The sequence below is a fragment of the Eublepharis macularius genome, chromosome 5, assembly GCF_028583425.1.
Source record: "Eublepharis macularius isolate TG4126 chromosome 5, MPM_Emac_v1.0, whole genome shotgun sequence".
In the NCBI taxonomy this organism is placed as follows: Eukaryota; Metazoa; Chordata; class Lepidosauria; order Squamata; family Eublepharidae; genus Eublepharis; species Eublepharis macularius.
The window spans coordinates 105,132,616-105,148,766 of record NC_072794.1 but is presented as its reverse complement, the minus strand read 5'-3'; positions in this window follow the sequence as shown (position 1 = coordinate 105,148,766).

Sequence of the window (16,151 nt, the reverse complement as noted above, 5' to 3'; positions counted from 1 at the left end):
GTTCGGTGAAGTGGGTTTCGTCGGCGACCGACCGTCCTGCTCCCGCGAGCGCAAGCGCCCCTCTGAGGGTCAATCCCCAAAGTCCGGTGACAAGGAGGACAGTGGCCCAGGTCAGCTTGCTTGATAGCAAGCAAGCTGACACACCACGTCACTGAAATGGGACTCGTTGTCCACTGCCCAAAGAGGCTGCTTCTGAACAGGGTAGCATGAGTTTCCTTCCCTCAAGGTGTGGAAGACATCCTTTCCCTCCCTCCCGTGCCTTCCATTCCAGCAAGGGGCCTTTGAATTGCTGCATGATCTCCTGTTGCAGAGTTGGCTTTCACTCAAGTACATCTATTTATTTCCTATCATGGAGAGTTGGTCTCCCCGCCCCCAGGGAGGGCATCTATTGTTGATGCAGCCCCATGTAGGTGGGTTTTGTGGGCAGCCACCTCTCCTGGACAGGAGCACAAGTCTCCCTCCTTCCCCCAAGGGCAGGTAAGGGTCAGTCAGAATAGGGGAGGGGAAGTTGTTGTTTGTCTCTTTGGAAAAGTGATAATCAAGGAATGTTACATGAGAACCTTTGGTGGGGAAAGTCGACTCAAGTGAAAATCTGTGGGAAAACCGAGGCTTTTCTGAATCGAACCGGTTCACGAACCAGTTCATGAACTGGGCCCGGTCCGTTAAAAGTTCGTGGTCCGTGAAAGCCCATGAACCCCGAACCGGTGGTCTGTGGGCGAATGCCAGTCCGTGCCCATCTCTAGTTGGGAGACTCAATGTCAGCCACGAAGTGTAGTTTTAAATGACAGAGCCAATGGAGCTCACTCCAGACGGGACAGATTCTGTCACAGCCCTCTGCTAGCTTGGGCGTCACCCCTTCTGGAACCTTTGCCTTGTTGAGGCTCAGTTAATTCAAAGTTTTTAAGCAGCAAGGGCTGCAGGGTAAAAGCTCCAGAAGGGGGGACAGTCCAGCGTGCCAGAGGCAGTGGAGGACTGTGAGAGAATCTGTCCCCTCTGGAGCGATCTCCACTGACTCTGTCTTTCAAAACTGTGCTTCCCAGCTAACATTGCATCTCCTGACACTCGATGAACACGTGCCCAGGTGTCTCATATACAGAGGACTCTGCTTACAACTGTTCTGTAAAGCAGTTAGAAAGGAAGCCTAAAAATATATCTGCAAGGCAGCCTTGAAGGAGCTGAGATATATGTCCAGCCCCAGAAAAAATGGACCCAACAGCCCACCTGGGTCACTCAACTCTCCCACTTGACAGCAGGACCAGCGCAGGCAGGGGGCCCTGCACAAGGATTGCTTTCTTTTTTGCTGTGAGGTCCTTTGTCCATTTCCCACACTTCTGGTTTTGTGTTAATGCAATGCAACAGCAGATGCATTCTAAGGGTATTTTCAGATCGTCTTTTTAAAAAATTAAATCCGTCAGTCTAATAAATGTGAAGCCTATACCAGCTAGAATGTGCAGCCAGTTTGAAAATGGCTCTCTTTCACACTCCAGCCATTAACATCCACATAACACAAATAGCACAAGGGTGGTTCAAAGGTACTTAAAGTATAATGCTGAAAGCAGTCTCTTTGGCCTGCATTTGGGAGCAGATGCTGCTTATGGAAAAACAAGAATCCTTGCAGAGAGGCTGGACTTTTACAGGGCAAATGCTAACACTCTATGGACAGACTGCAGGCCACCAAGGCGTCATTGCTGACACAGCTCACCAGGAGTCAAACTCATTTTTCCAGAACAATAACCAAGAACGTGGACGTTGCTTTGCTCAATACAAGCCTCTGCAGGCCCTCGTACAGGTACAGTGCTTCTTTCCCCATGAAAATTGGACTCTTCCCCTGTTTTTAGTCACCGCTTGGCAGTGGCATCCTGGCTGTGGGTGCACAGCCCTCTTCTCCTTCCATGGGCACTCACTGCTCCTTTAATTGTTTTCTTTGTGCATCAGCTATAGACCTATAATGATTCTATTAAAATTTGAAATAGATAAGTGGCAATAGATTGTTTTAGAGCTGTAGTGCTATAGTGAGTATCAGATTTTTTTTAAAAAAAGCCTCTGGTGATATGGCTGGAAAAATGGTGCCCACAAGGGACAGGCAGCAGAGGAAACAGCACCAGATTGGCAAGGCAGGAAAATATGCACAATTTCTCCAGACATTGTGCTAATATGTTCGGACTGCATTCTTTCCAAAAATATCAGAACAAAGCAGGTTTGGGAAAGAGGATTTTGAAGATGTGGAAAACCTGGAAAGAGGACAATTACAGCATAGTGCTTTGTGGAAGCTGCAAAAAAGAACTCCAGTTTGGAAGCCAAGATGGAGAAAAACCTCTGTGTGCAAGCAACCGCCATCTTATGAGACTTGGAAAGCTGTCCTTCATCCTTCACTATTTCTCTGTGCATTTTTGATATTTTGATTGGAGTACCTCCTGGAATCATAACTGGCAAGGCTCCTGAAGCTCTTTCCCACTGAACCTGTTCTGCCCCTTTCATAGTACTTTGATGTTCTCTTCCCTGTTTTCTTCTGTGCTATTCTCACCCCACTCTCTCCAAGAAACTGTCTTTATAGTTACCCTGTACCTCGTAATGTGCCTCGTCGTAACATCACCTTGTGGCACTGGAGAAGCCTCTGCTGGAGAAAATACTCCAGAGTCCAATGTTTTTTTTTTAGTTCCTTGAATGCTATGGCAAACCCCTGCCATCCATCGCACTATTCCATGGAGGCAAGATATCAGGTCATCTACAATGGGTCGGTGTTTTGTGGAACTCCTCTCAGTTGGTCACTATGACACACAGTAGCTTACAACTGGAACATCTATGGCTGTTGTATATGCATGGCAAGGGAGGAAGGAAGGCTGTGGGGACTGAACATTTGGCAGCCAAATCTGCTGAATAGCTGGAATCCTCCCTCTGGGATGGGACTGGGATTCAAGTTGCTGGTCCAGCAGTGCCCCAAGCTCCTTTCCAACACATTCAGCCTGCTCTTCACTTCCCACTGGTTGCTAGAGAAGTCTGCTGTGCCTTCTCCCAACCTGCTTTGATTACAATTCTGCTACTGTAAGCAATGCTGATGAGAGTATGGGACTGTCAGCTGAGAAATATGGCATTATACAGCTTAATGGCACAGAACTCCTGCAGCACTGATGTTTGAGAGAGCCCATTAGTTGACTGATAGAAACATAAGATTATAAAATAACTATTTACTCTCAGCCTGCTGACACTATTGCAAAGGCACAGACAGCAGGAGGGGAGGGCTCCCTCTGAGAAAGGCAGCTATGCAGAAAGAAGATGGGCAACAGGGAAATCCCCTGAAGTGAAGTTCATCCTACACCCTTGCCAACACTACAAAGAGTCACTGCAGCACTTACTCTGATGGAAGACACAGCAATATGGGCTGCTACATAGTGTATTGACTTAAAGCTGCTACTCCCTGGCCCAGAGTTTGCGTCAGTCTTTTTGGTCTGTGTGGAGGACTTACAAGTCTAGACGTAATGGCCCTCAGGTTCCATTTTGAGCCCCCAACACCACCTGTGCTCCTAGGGGATGCTGCTATGACTCATCCTCTTCTATTAGGTACTTTTAATGTCCAGGCCCATCCAGGGAGAAAACCACTCAGGCTCCTTCAGCTCATGGCCATTTGCAAAGTGCTCTATAACACCCAGACTCACCTGAATCAATCAGCGCAGGATCCCCAGTTCAGGATGTAACTGTCTAGCACATTTTTATCTTGCCCTTCATCCAAGAAGCTAAGGGAAAAATACATTATTCTCCTCTCTTTCATTTCGCTTTCACAACAATCCACTTAAATACTGACGTAGGTTAGGATGATAGAGTGTGTGTGTGTGTGTGTGTGTGTGTGAGAGAGAGAGAGAGAGAGAGAGGGGGAAGCTACAAGTGACGCCTAACACAGGTTGGACACTTGTCAGCTTCCCTCAAGTTTTGATGGGAAATGTAGGCATCCTGGTCTGGCAGCTGTAATGGAGAGCCAAGCTGTAAAACCAGGGCGCCTACATTTCCCATCATAACTTGAGGGAAGCTGACAAGTGTCCAACCTGTGTAAGGCATCACTTGTAGCTTTGCTCTATGAGAGAGAGAGAGAGAGAGAGAGAGAGAGAGAGAGAGAGTACAACTAGCCCAGGGTTACTCTACGAGCTTCTGGCTGAGTAAGGATTTGAACCTGGGTCTCCCAGGTCCTTGCCCAATTTTCTTACCACTATACCACTGGCAAGGCTCTGTTAACCATATGCAATTGTAAACAACTGCATCAACACTTCTTGGTGTAGGGCATTGGTTCAGTGGTAGAACATCTGCTTTGCATGCAGAAGGTCCTAGTTTCAATCCCTAGCATCTCTAGCTAAAAGGATCCATCAGGAAGGGATGTGAAAGACCTCTACCTGAGACCCTGGAGAGCTGCTGCCTATCTTAGTAGACAATACCAGCCTTGAAAGACCAATGGTCTGGCTCACTGGAAGGCAGCTTCGTATATTCAAACATGTGTCCTTAGTGCAAAACTGTGTTTGAAATGTACCTTAGAACAAGGACATTTGAAGCTTCTTGTACCACAAGGAATTAGTGTCATCCCCTGGTCAGGGCACTAGTTTTGTCCAGATAATAAGTATGGCTCCCCTCCTCTCTTAGCTGGGATCCATTCTGATTCCAATTAGCCCCTTCCTTTTTTCTGTGGGGTGCTTCTGACACCAGATGTGCTGTGGTTGGGTCCCAAGGACTAACATTCTATGGAGCAACATCTCATGCAGGGCTCCTGTCACCTACAGCCATATCCCACCTGTTGGAGTTTAAGTGATTCTCTGTTTCCACCCTGAATATGGGTATGCAGTATCAGGGGGGTGTCACTGATGCCTCTTTGATCCAGAGATAACATTAAGAAAGGTGCACTGTGTCTCCAGAAGCCGAAGTGGAAAGATGGCAACATCTTCAGACTGAGGAGAAAGGTGTTCTGTTCAACTGCTGAGACACTATTTGGTCTTAGACAACTACTTCCTCATTTTTCTGCCCCACCTATTTTATGGATATAGCTTCTTGGGATAGAGATTGATGCAGTCTAAGAATGAGATTTCAGGCTCTTGATGTGTACAAAGCAAGGGAACAAAGCATTGCGGGTTGTGCTGTAGCTCAGTGGAAGAGCCAACTGCTTTGCTCACAGAAGGCCCCAGGCTCTGTCCCTCTTGTGCCTTTGGTGGAAAGAACAGGGTGGAAATTATTCACACAAAGGAAGAAAGAAACTCCTGGCATGTCCAGTTAAAGGATCTCAAATAGCAAGTGCTGGGAAAGGCCAGTATTTGCTGGAAACCTTTGAGGGCCACTGCCAGTCAGAGTAAAAACTGAATTTGATAATGGTTTGAATAAGACAGCCTCACATGCTGCTTCAAAGCAACTGAATTTCATACTTAACAGAAGGTTTATGACTTGACTTTATTAATCTACAGCTGGCTTTGTCTGTGTTCTTATTTATTTGAAGTATTTTTCTCTGGGTTTTCTGTCAGAAAGGCTCACAAAGGGGTTTACATAACAATACAAGAACAATTTAAAATACATTTCAAGCATACAGCCAAAAAAATAAGACAGCAAATACTAAGTAAATCCCACAACACAGGGACAGTCAAGTGGACTAAAAATAAACTTAGCACTAAACAGGAAAATCAGCACCTTGGCAATAAGATAAATCAACAAATAACCACTTTTGGTATATTGTCGAAGGCTTTCACGGCCGGAGAACGATGGTTGTTGTGGATTTTCCCGGCTGTATCACCGTGGTCTTGGCATTGTAGTTCCTGACGTTTTGCCAGCAGCTGTGACTGGCATCTTCAGAGGTGTAGCACTGAAACGCAGAGATCTCTCAGTGTCAAACTGTGGAGAAGATTTTAGCAGGTAATTTATAACTACTCAGGAAGGTGGGTTTGGGTTGCGTCATCCTGTAAGAGTTTCCCAGGGTGTGGAATGCTAATGGAATGCTAATGCTTCACTGTATCCTGAGGAGGTTCTTTTGCATATGGATTGGTGCTTGATATGCTAATCTTATCTGCAGGGCTATTGTAAGATGTAGAGTATTTTGTTAGCCTGGTGTTTTTCAGGACTGGAAACCATGCTCTATTCATTCTTAAAGTTTCTTCTTTCCTGTTGAAGTTGTGCTTATGCTTATGAATTTCAATGGCTTCCCTGTGCAATCTGACAAAGTAGTTGGAAGTGTCGTCCAGGATTTTAGTGTCCTGGAATAAGATACTGTGTCCTGTTTGAGTTAGGCTATGTTCAGCTACTGCTGATTTTTCAGGTTGGCCAAGTCTGCAGTGTCTTTCATGTTCTTTTATTCTCGTCTGGATGCTACGCTGCATGGTCTCAATGTAAACTTGTCCACAGCTGAAGGGTATGCAGTATACTCCTGCAGAGAAGTATACCACTCCAAAAGTATACCACTTTTGGATTAGTCCAAAGACTTCTCATCAGTCATGGACAGTGTAGCATGTGCATTATTTGATATTAGCATAACAATTATGCTTTATTATATAGACACCCACAGAGATTTAAACCAGTTGCAAGCCATTGTGGTACAGAAGCTGGAATGTGTCAGTGATTTAGAGTTCACATCCCCACTTATTTATATAGTTTACTGGATGACCTCAGGCCAGTTACCATTTTTGATCCTATCCTACCTCACAGGATTATTGTGATGTTAAAATGGGATAATTCTCAACTTTGTACATTAAGTCATTTGAGGAAGGGTGGGGTAAAAATGTGAATAATGCCTGTAACACCTGCTCTAAGCCTACAGTCTTCTTAGGACCAATCTAGGCATGTAGTACACAGACAGAAGGGGCTTAGGCCTCCTCTAGAAGGGGCTTAGGCCTCCTCCAGTGCTATTATTCCAACCTAAAATAGCCCTGGGGAGAGCACAATTTGTCCTGTTTGGTGTTCTACACAGACACATTATGTTTTCACAATGGGGGAAACAGCACACATGCACCCCAGCACTGGCCAGGGGCCATAGTTCAGAGGCCAGTCACAACCAGGCAGCAAACAGTAATCACAGTTTGATCCAAACATCAGGGATTCCAGGAACCTGGCAAGCTAGTTCAGCCCAGGGTCAAGAGGTCCAGATAACAAGCCCAAGTCCAGTCCAAGGGTCAGCATTCCAAAGATTGGGTAACAGCAAGGCCCGTGGAGCAGCCATAAAGTGTACTTGTTGCATCCACAAACTACTGCTTTTTCCAGCCATTTTTATGCCCAAGTCCAAATGAGCTAAACTCTCAGCCAGTTACTTGGCAGTCATCCTGAAACTACTCATTCATCTCGGTAGTTGACAGTTGGCAACAGCTCATGAGTCGTGCACTCCTCCTACACGTCTCTCTAACAGCGTTGGTGCTGGAAGGGTGTAGGAGAGCTGGGTGCACTGGAGCCTTGTTAACTGCTTCAGAGTTCTGTGACACTGACTCAGTCTCAGCTGTAGACTGTGGGCCAAGCTACAAGTGACAAATGACACTTGAACAGCAAGTGTATTTCTCCCTGTTCACTTGCCCTCCACTCAATCCACTTGCCATTCAAGTGTCATTCGTCATGTGTAGCTTGGCCCTGTGCTTTCTGACCAGCCGGTAACCTAGTTCCTTGTTGCCCTTCATCTGAGTGAGGTCAGCTGCAGCTTGGTCAATTTGAGTGCTAACTGCAGGCAGCTCTTCATCTGATGAATCATCACTGAGCACAGACTGAGGTGGACTTACGACAATTCCAGGCTGACCAAAGGTTTAAGCCTTGCCTTTTTGTACACTATAGTTTCAATCCAAATCAGGCCCCAGCTTTCCTCTTTGCCAAATCCAGGGATGGCCCTAGGGAAAAGATAATGTTACTTATATTATTTATAGCCCACATTTCTCACTGGGACTCACCGAGATTACATAATGTGTCAATTTGAACATTGGCTGGGACATTCAATAGACAATACAAAACGCTAACATGTAGTCAGGTCAACTCTATTTTGAACTATCTGGTTCAAAGAACTATTTTATATCTCATAGCAGTCATGCATACGTCACCAAGAAACACCTCAAGGTAGTAGCAGTTCACCAGGTGGATTGCTCCAGTTGTACAGATAAACCCTCTCCAGAGTTTGTAATGGTAGGAGAGAGACGGGGACTGGTAGCCTTTTGCCGTGCAGTGCAGTTGTGTACACAGATGATGCACAGCTGCAAAAACCAAAGACAAATGTTAATCATATAAAAAAATCCTGCAACACAACCTCCTATGGATAGGAACTACAAGTTGTATCCAACAGACCATCACTCTTTGAGGACTCAGGATGGGGAAAGGGCAGATAAAACTTTCTAGGTGTGCATCAGCTCAAGTCTGGACAATAAACTGAATTAGAATCAACAAAATGGGACTACTCTGGATTTTAATTTTTGTCATTAGTAGCACGGCAGTGTTTTCTTGCTCTTTAGATTATTTAGCAAAAAAAAACAAAACCAACCACCCAGAGACAATAGCAGAGTGAGAAAAGAGATGGACTGCATCGTTGCCATGGAGTCTCCTATGCTAATGTCAGCAACTGTGGGTGGTATTAAAATTCGAATGCAACTGTGCACCTATGTACAACCTTGATAATATTTTTTAATCTTAAATTTAAACTTATAAAAAGTGTGTTTAAATAGATGCTACTGCCATAATCTTGTATCCTGCAGGAATGATCACAACAATATTTATTTCTTATGACTCCAAGTGCCCCATAGAACAGGCCTATTACATTATTCAAGCTGAGAAATCCAAAGACCCATATACATATGTTTCACAACCTTTGTAGGTTTTTGATAGTTTGAATGAAATAGTTGAAAATCCCTCCTATTACATTTTGAGTAGCTTTTCCAAGAGCCCACCCTCATGTAGCTGTTGTGTTCTGGTTTCCTCCTGTGAGTGTTTGTATGATTCAAAGCAATGCAATCACTCATTATGGAGCCAGAAAAAATTGTTCCATTGGACTACAAAGATCTAATGAAGGCCAGATAGTTTTCAGGGGCTATCTCTTCTTTGTTTATGCTTTATCTTGTCATTAGATATTGCCATAGTGTTGCTAGTGACATCTAGCGGCAGATTAAAACATAACATGAATTACAACAGCATTTTTCAAGAATAGAAATCTCATGTAGGTTTGACACAAAGGGGTGGATGCTTTTGAGACAGGATGAAAGTGTTCAGCCGTGGCAACTCTTGGTTGCTGGGAAAACAATAGTCAGGCTCTCCAGCTATGATACAGGGGCTGCCACAGTGCAGTGGCCAGGAAAGAGCCAGCATTGTCAGGTGGCACATGCAGTAGCTACACTCCACTTTCTGACATCCGCTAATGTGGCGGCGGCGGCAGCAGCAGTCATGTTTGTATCTACAGCCCCCCCACACACACACTCAAAGTGAGGGCAATGCAAATCCATGAACTGATATGAGTGATCTGCAAATGTAGCAGTCACTGGAGAACAAGAGCAATAATCTGTGTTCTGCTCTTCCCAGATTGCCTCAATGACACTGCTGGGTTAAAGCCAGGGGCAAGGGTTTCCCTCATCTCTAAAGCTAGTCAGAAGGGTGGGGGAGGGTCTTTTAGGCACAGACTGGCTTGCACGCACTGATCCTATGCTTGTTTGTCCAGCATTCAGTAGGAATTACTTCTAAGTCAGTGACTGTAGCATCTCAGCCTACATGTGTGTATTCATACTGCTAACTCACATTCAGCTTGCGACTAACTGAAATCCTGAGATCCCCAGCCTTCCCTAAACAGCACTCCTGCCCAGCAGAATCCAGAAAATGCTGCATGTGTTTCTGGCATGGTTTTTAAAATATGATATGGTACAAACCCACATTAGTGAAGGCACAGTATTGTGTAGCTAACTGTAGAGCTTGCTAAAACAAGAGCTGACTCGCTGTATAATTATACAATGTTGATTTATTTATATAATCCTAATTAGGCATACAGACGTGAGTCTATGGACAATTAAATTCACTGCAGTAAGATTTGGTTTTATATGTATTTATGTAATCAACACTCAATCTATAACCAAATCTAGCTGCATCTGAGTGTATAATTATCAGTCTTGCTAGTCACCATTGTAGTTCTAGGAACACTCCTGTTCTACTCCCAGAGGTGCTCCCTCTGGGAGAGAGTAAGAGAGGAGGGAATGTCTTTAAAGGATGGGTTTCAAAACCAGCTGGCCTTGAGGGACTGCTTGAGTATGAAGAGGCCAGACAGCATTAGCTGAGCAGAACAGTTCCTTTGGACTTTCAGAATCAGTATTTGGAAAACTGCAAGGAAATCCTTTCAGCTTGAAGAGAAATAAAGTATATTACAAAACATAATTTCAACTTCACCTAACATTTCACATAGCATTTGATGCTTTTTACTTTTCAGAGCAGTAGGAAGTTAGATTCTGTGTAATTCTACATGGGCCTTCCGTTGAGCATGGTTTGTAAACTTTAGCTGGTGCAAAAACCTGCAGTCATATTTCTCTGTAGTGTGAGCAGATAGGATCTCTTACCCCCTATACTGAAACAGGTACACTGGCTTCCCATCTGTTTCCAGGTCAAGTTCATACTGCTGAAAACCCTCAGTGCTTTGGGAATTTTAGAGAGTCCATGAATTCTTATATCCCCCTCCCCACAGATCAGCATGAGAAGCTCTGCTCAGGGTTCCATTGTGCACACACAGCAGGGGGGCTTCAGTCAGGACCGGCTCCAGTGTCGCTGGCGGCGGACTACATGATGACATTACTGCGTGTGACATCATCACGCAGGGCTGGGTGTGCACATGGGGGGCCTTCCAGGCCTCCCATTCAGTTGCTCTGTGGGCCAGGCACAGCCAGCCGCCCTGACCACCAGCTGTGCCTGGCCCGCAGAGCAACTGAATGGGAGGCTGCCCGCTCAGCTGCCCCATGTTGCTGCCACCAGCATGCGCTCTTGGCTATCGGCAGCAGTGGCAGCTCCGTGGCGTGCGCCCACGTCCCTGGGCTGGCGCTCCCTCTAGCGCCTTAGCACCCTGAGGCAGTGGCCTCGCCGGCCTCAATGGGCGGGCCAGCCCTGGCTTCAGTGTTGGCCCCACAGCAGTGAAATGTCATTTTCCTGGGATTTTCACCTTGTTTCCTTTCCCCATTAATTCTGAAAGAATTTGAAAATGTTTGGATTTAGAATGATCTTGATATCTTTTAGGTCCTGACTGCTGGGGCTTTCTTTATAACTGCTGCTATCACTTTTAATAGCATTTTATTGCTCTTTTGAGTTTATCCTTCTAACAATTCATATTGCTTTTATTTCGCACACTACTCTGAACATTGTTGAAAAAGAGCCAGTACATTTTAGTAACCACAAAATAAAGAAATACAGTTTTGGGAACAGTTGTTACAATGTCAATCTCCTGATGTACAGGTTAGGTATGGGGAAGCCGGCAGACATCCAGACAGGCCATATCTGTGGTTAAGCAACACAGTCTCCAGAAACGTTGGGAGTCCTGAAAACCACTCCTGGCTAGCCACAAACACAGATGCTTTCACGTTCTCTTGCCCACTAGGTTCAAACTGCCTCTCCCTCTCCTTCTTTGCCAGTCACACACACAGACAGGAAGAGCAGAGGCTTCTTCTCTGCACTGGCAGGTAGCAGAGCTGGCTTTGGAAATATCAACTTGTCATCAGTCTCTTCCTTCACATACCACAGTAGTATGTTCTGTAATTATCTGTAAGTCTCCTCCCTCACCAACACCCCCAGCTGGGGGTTATTTGCCACCACACCAGCTGCCAAAAGCAGGTATCCTGAGAGTCTCTCTACACGAGACGTCTTACATGAGGACGCTCAAGTGAAGGGAGACCAATGTTAGCCAGGAAGGGTAGTTAAAAAGACAGAGAAGGCACAGATGCTCCTCAGAGGGCTTGTTTGAACCTAGCGGGCAAGAGAATGTGAAAGCATCTGTGTTTGTGGCTAGCTAGGAATGTTATCTTCCCCTCCCCAAAGGGTGAGGTGAAATTGACAGACACTTCAAGTGTGTCAGTGAGTGCCTGGTATCAGTGAGGAACTGCAAATTACTTATCCGCCCTCCATCCTCCTGCTCTGAGAGCCAAACTACAAGTGATGCCTTACACAGGTTGGACACTTGTCAGCTTCCCTCAAGTTTTGATGGGAAATGTAGGCGCCCTGGTTTTACAGCTTGGCTCTCCGTTACAGCTGCCAGACCAGGATGCCTACATTTCCCATCAAAACTTGAGGGAAGCCGACTAGTGTCCAACCTGTGTAAGACGTCACTTCTAGTTTGGCTCTCAGACTGCTGCCTGCTTTACTTGGAAACAAGTCCCCTAAACACAAGACTTCTAAGTAAAGGTTGCAAAGGTCAGGCTAGGTTGGGATGTTTGTTCTGCAGCACCGGCGTCCTGTTAGGTTGCTTCAAAGCAAGTCTTGATGAGTTCTACAGGATTTATTCTCAGGTGTGCAGAGGAGGGGGGAGGAGGAGAGCAGTCACTCTCAGGTTTACTCAGAAGTAAGCCCCACTTGCTCCTGAGTAAATGTATGCAGGCGGCCAGGGCAGCAGCAAGAGTTTGTAGGCATTAAAATGGCTTGTAACACCAGTTTGTCAATACTCCCCCATTCAACGCCCAGATGGGTGAAAATTTCTGTAAAGCTCAAAAGCTTGCACGTTAGTTTCACGCTACTTTGATTGGTCTTTTGTAGTTTAAAAACACAGAGCCAAAGGTGCTGGCAATTTCAGAGATGAAATTAAACCCTTTAGGAGCAATTTCTGCCTGCTCTGTCTTTTTAAACTACCCTCCTGTAGAGGGGTGAGGGGTAAAATTGACAGTGCCTTTGGCTCTGTCTTTTTAAACTACACTTTCCGGCTAACATTGCATCTCCCTACACTTGAGAGTCCTTGTGTGAGAGGGCTTGTATAGAGAGACTCTCGGGCAGGGAAATGGGTTACACTACTTTCCTCTTTTTCCTGCCCCCAGGAGTGAAAACATGCTCTGGCAGCCTCTTCCCTCACTTTTCCCCCTCAGCTTTTAAAGTGTTCTCTTTTCCCACCTCATTGGGTTTCTTCCCAAGCCGGACTCCCTGAGCGGCCCTTCTCCCAGCCTATTCAGTGAGAGGACTGGGTAGATTCTGCAACCTCCAGGTCCCTTCCACTCCATTTCAGCCTAGTTTGGGATGTTTGTTCTGCCTCCTGTTCTGTTCTGTTGCTTCTGGAGTCTTTCTGATAGCTCCCTCAGTGGCCTGGGGCTTGTGCTTGCCCTGCCAGGGCTGCTAAAGGCCTCCTAGTAGCCTTGTTGACATTGAGTCACCTATTTTGCTGTAGAAAGTGAGCCAGTTGCACTGCTGAAGGTGTTGCCACAGGACTGGTGCGAGTGTTGGTCACTGCCGCTCCAGTGGGGAAGGTGGCCTGGGGGTCTGTGAAATGCCTGCAGCTGAAGTGCTGATGAAAGAGGTGGCACAGGCCCCGGGGGAAGGTGCCCGCTGCAGTAACATTGGTGGGGAGGGTGTAATCGCTGGACATTATCTGTGTCTGCAGGCAAAACTACTTGTTATATTAGGAGCTCCAGAATTGATCCGGCCCAGCAAAGCTGTTGCCAACTGCTCCTAGGCCATATAAAGTTTATGATAGAGCTGATAATTATTGAGCTATAATTATTACAGCATGAATTAGTATCCACAGTTGTTCAGTGATTAGAGTAGGAGAATAAACTAAGTCTATGTCTGTTTTTAACTCCAAATGGAACTGTGGAGAAATATGCTACACTTTGGGGCTACATCACATTATTGAGAGTTTGGGAGCGATGAAATCCCCACATTTATTCTAAGAAACTTCTCTGTTGGTCCAAGGATAGGAAACAGGACAGTGGTTACTCGTCCTAAAGCACCCCCATCCCATTGGTGGCTCTCACAAGCACCCAGTACTGAATGTTTGCTTATGCAAATGATAGGGTCACCATATGCGAATCGGAGAGTCATCTTATATCCTGGCAGGAATGTGAGATCTAGGAGGTGACTTGAAGATGCCAAATGTTAAATTGTCTCTTTTCCTGGGAAGGACAGGAAGAGAAGGACTGACCCATGAGGGGAGTGGGTGGGCAGAGAGACGTAATAAATTCCCTGGGCACAAGGGGAATAAGGTCCATGGGGAATGAGGTAACCATGGCCGCTTCCAGATGGCTTACCTTCTGCCGCTCCATGCAACGTCGCGGCTCATGCCGGAGAAAACGCGAAATAGCGCATTTTCTCGTGCGAGTTTTGCACAACATCGCGCAAAACTCATGTGAGAAAATGCGATATTTCGCGTTCGCCACAGCACGAGCTGCGGCGTTGTGGCATGGAGCGGCAGAAGGTAAGCCGTCTGGAAACTGCCCATCTGGGGATAACTTGGAGGAATGAGATCAATCTGGATAGCAGTGTTAGTCTGTCTGTAGCAACAGAAAAGAGCAAGAGTCCAGTAGCACCTATTAGAATAACAAAATTTGTGGTAAGGTATGAGCTTTTGTGAGTCACAGCTCACTTCTTCAGATACAGCTAGAAAGTGAGTCAATCTATCCATATATCTTGGAGAGTTGAGTGATTTCAGATGCCAAATGACAATAATCAGTGATTGACAATAGCTAGTGAATGACAATACCAGGCATGATTGGATAGAGTGGGGTATGCAGAGGGTTGGTGGATGTGGAGAAATCAGCATTGGTAATGAGACTGGAAGCCGAAGTCTCAATTCAGTCCAGGTGGATGCATTGTCTTGAGCTTCATTATCAGTTACAATTCAGCAGTCTCTCTTTTCAGTCTCCCTTTGAAATTCCTCTGCAGGATAACTGCCACTTTTAGGTCAGCAACTGAATGTCCTGCCACTCTTAACCACTGCACCAAACTGGAATGGTGCTTGTGTTATGCACAAACTTGCGCCCTAGGTGTCCCTCTCGCCAGTCACAATAAGAGACACACCATGGAGTCCTGTTGAATTGAAGCAGAATATATTGTTTAATTTAAACAATGGAGGAGCAATTTACACAAGAGTAGGTGGTCTCCTTGTGTCCAAAGCTCATCAAAGCTACAATAGAAGTGCAAAGCAATTTATACCCTCAGGTTACTTATAATAATATTACAATATTCTAATATTTGTTATCTTATTGGCTCATAGTCTTGACACAGGTGTCTAGGTTTGGTTTGATTGGAAGAGGCAAGTCTTGGTCAGCCACTTAATTGGGGAAATTCCAAGATTTGCAGTTCCTTATCTTGTCCTTGTGCCTGTTCCTCTCGGAAGGACACCTTCTGTGGGTGGAATGTTCCCCCACTTATCTGTCCTTGTGCCTGTTCCTCTCTTTCGCAGCCTTGAGAGAGATAATGCTAAAAGTGGCTGACCTAGCTTGCTATATTAATCAGTTTTTACAAAAAGCTCTCTTGTATTGATTCCTATTAGAATCCTATAGAATATAACATTTGTGTGACATTTCTACAGGTGCATCTCTACAAGCAGTATATTGTTTAGTCCTCAATTCTTACAGAGTTTTAACATGTTTTAACATACATTCTTCTTTGGTCTTCTTGTTTCAAGTGTCATATTCTTGCAGGTTGCATTACAAATACTACAATGGCTCCTGAGCATAGAAAAGGTGCAAGGGATGTAATACTGAAAGGCACAGAAGTGGTATATAAAATCGCTTTCTTCAAATCCATATTCCTTACTTGCAGATCAGCAGTGTGTTCTACAACAGGGACTAAAAACAAACAAAACCCCCTAAATGCAGCCACAAAAGGTAGGTTCATCAAACATAAGCATGCATATGCAGGGTACATGAAATTCACTTTGTCAAAGTGTTACCACACCCCTGCAAACATGTGAACATATGTGTTCAGACTCATATGGGGAATTAGCTTACTTGTTTGTGCAGGGAGTGGAAGCAGGGATCTTCTACCTAATGAGGTGGCTGTGAGTCACTGATTCAGTAGGAAAAGGGCAACAAAAACAGATTAAAGATTTTTAAAAAGAAATACGGAATTTATTGAAGGATTTGGTACAATACTATGGAGCAGGGGAGAACTTATCCTATGCAAATACTAATAAATACTAAATCAAAGCAAATATCACAGTTTCTTATCCTAAGTAAATACTAAATCAGGGCACAAGCAGATAGCACATTTGGAGCAGGAGTAATTTCTAAGTTAAA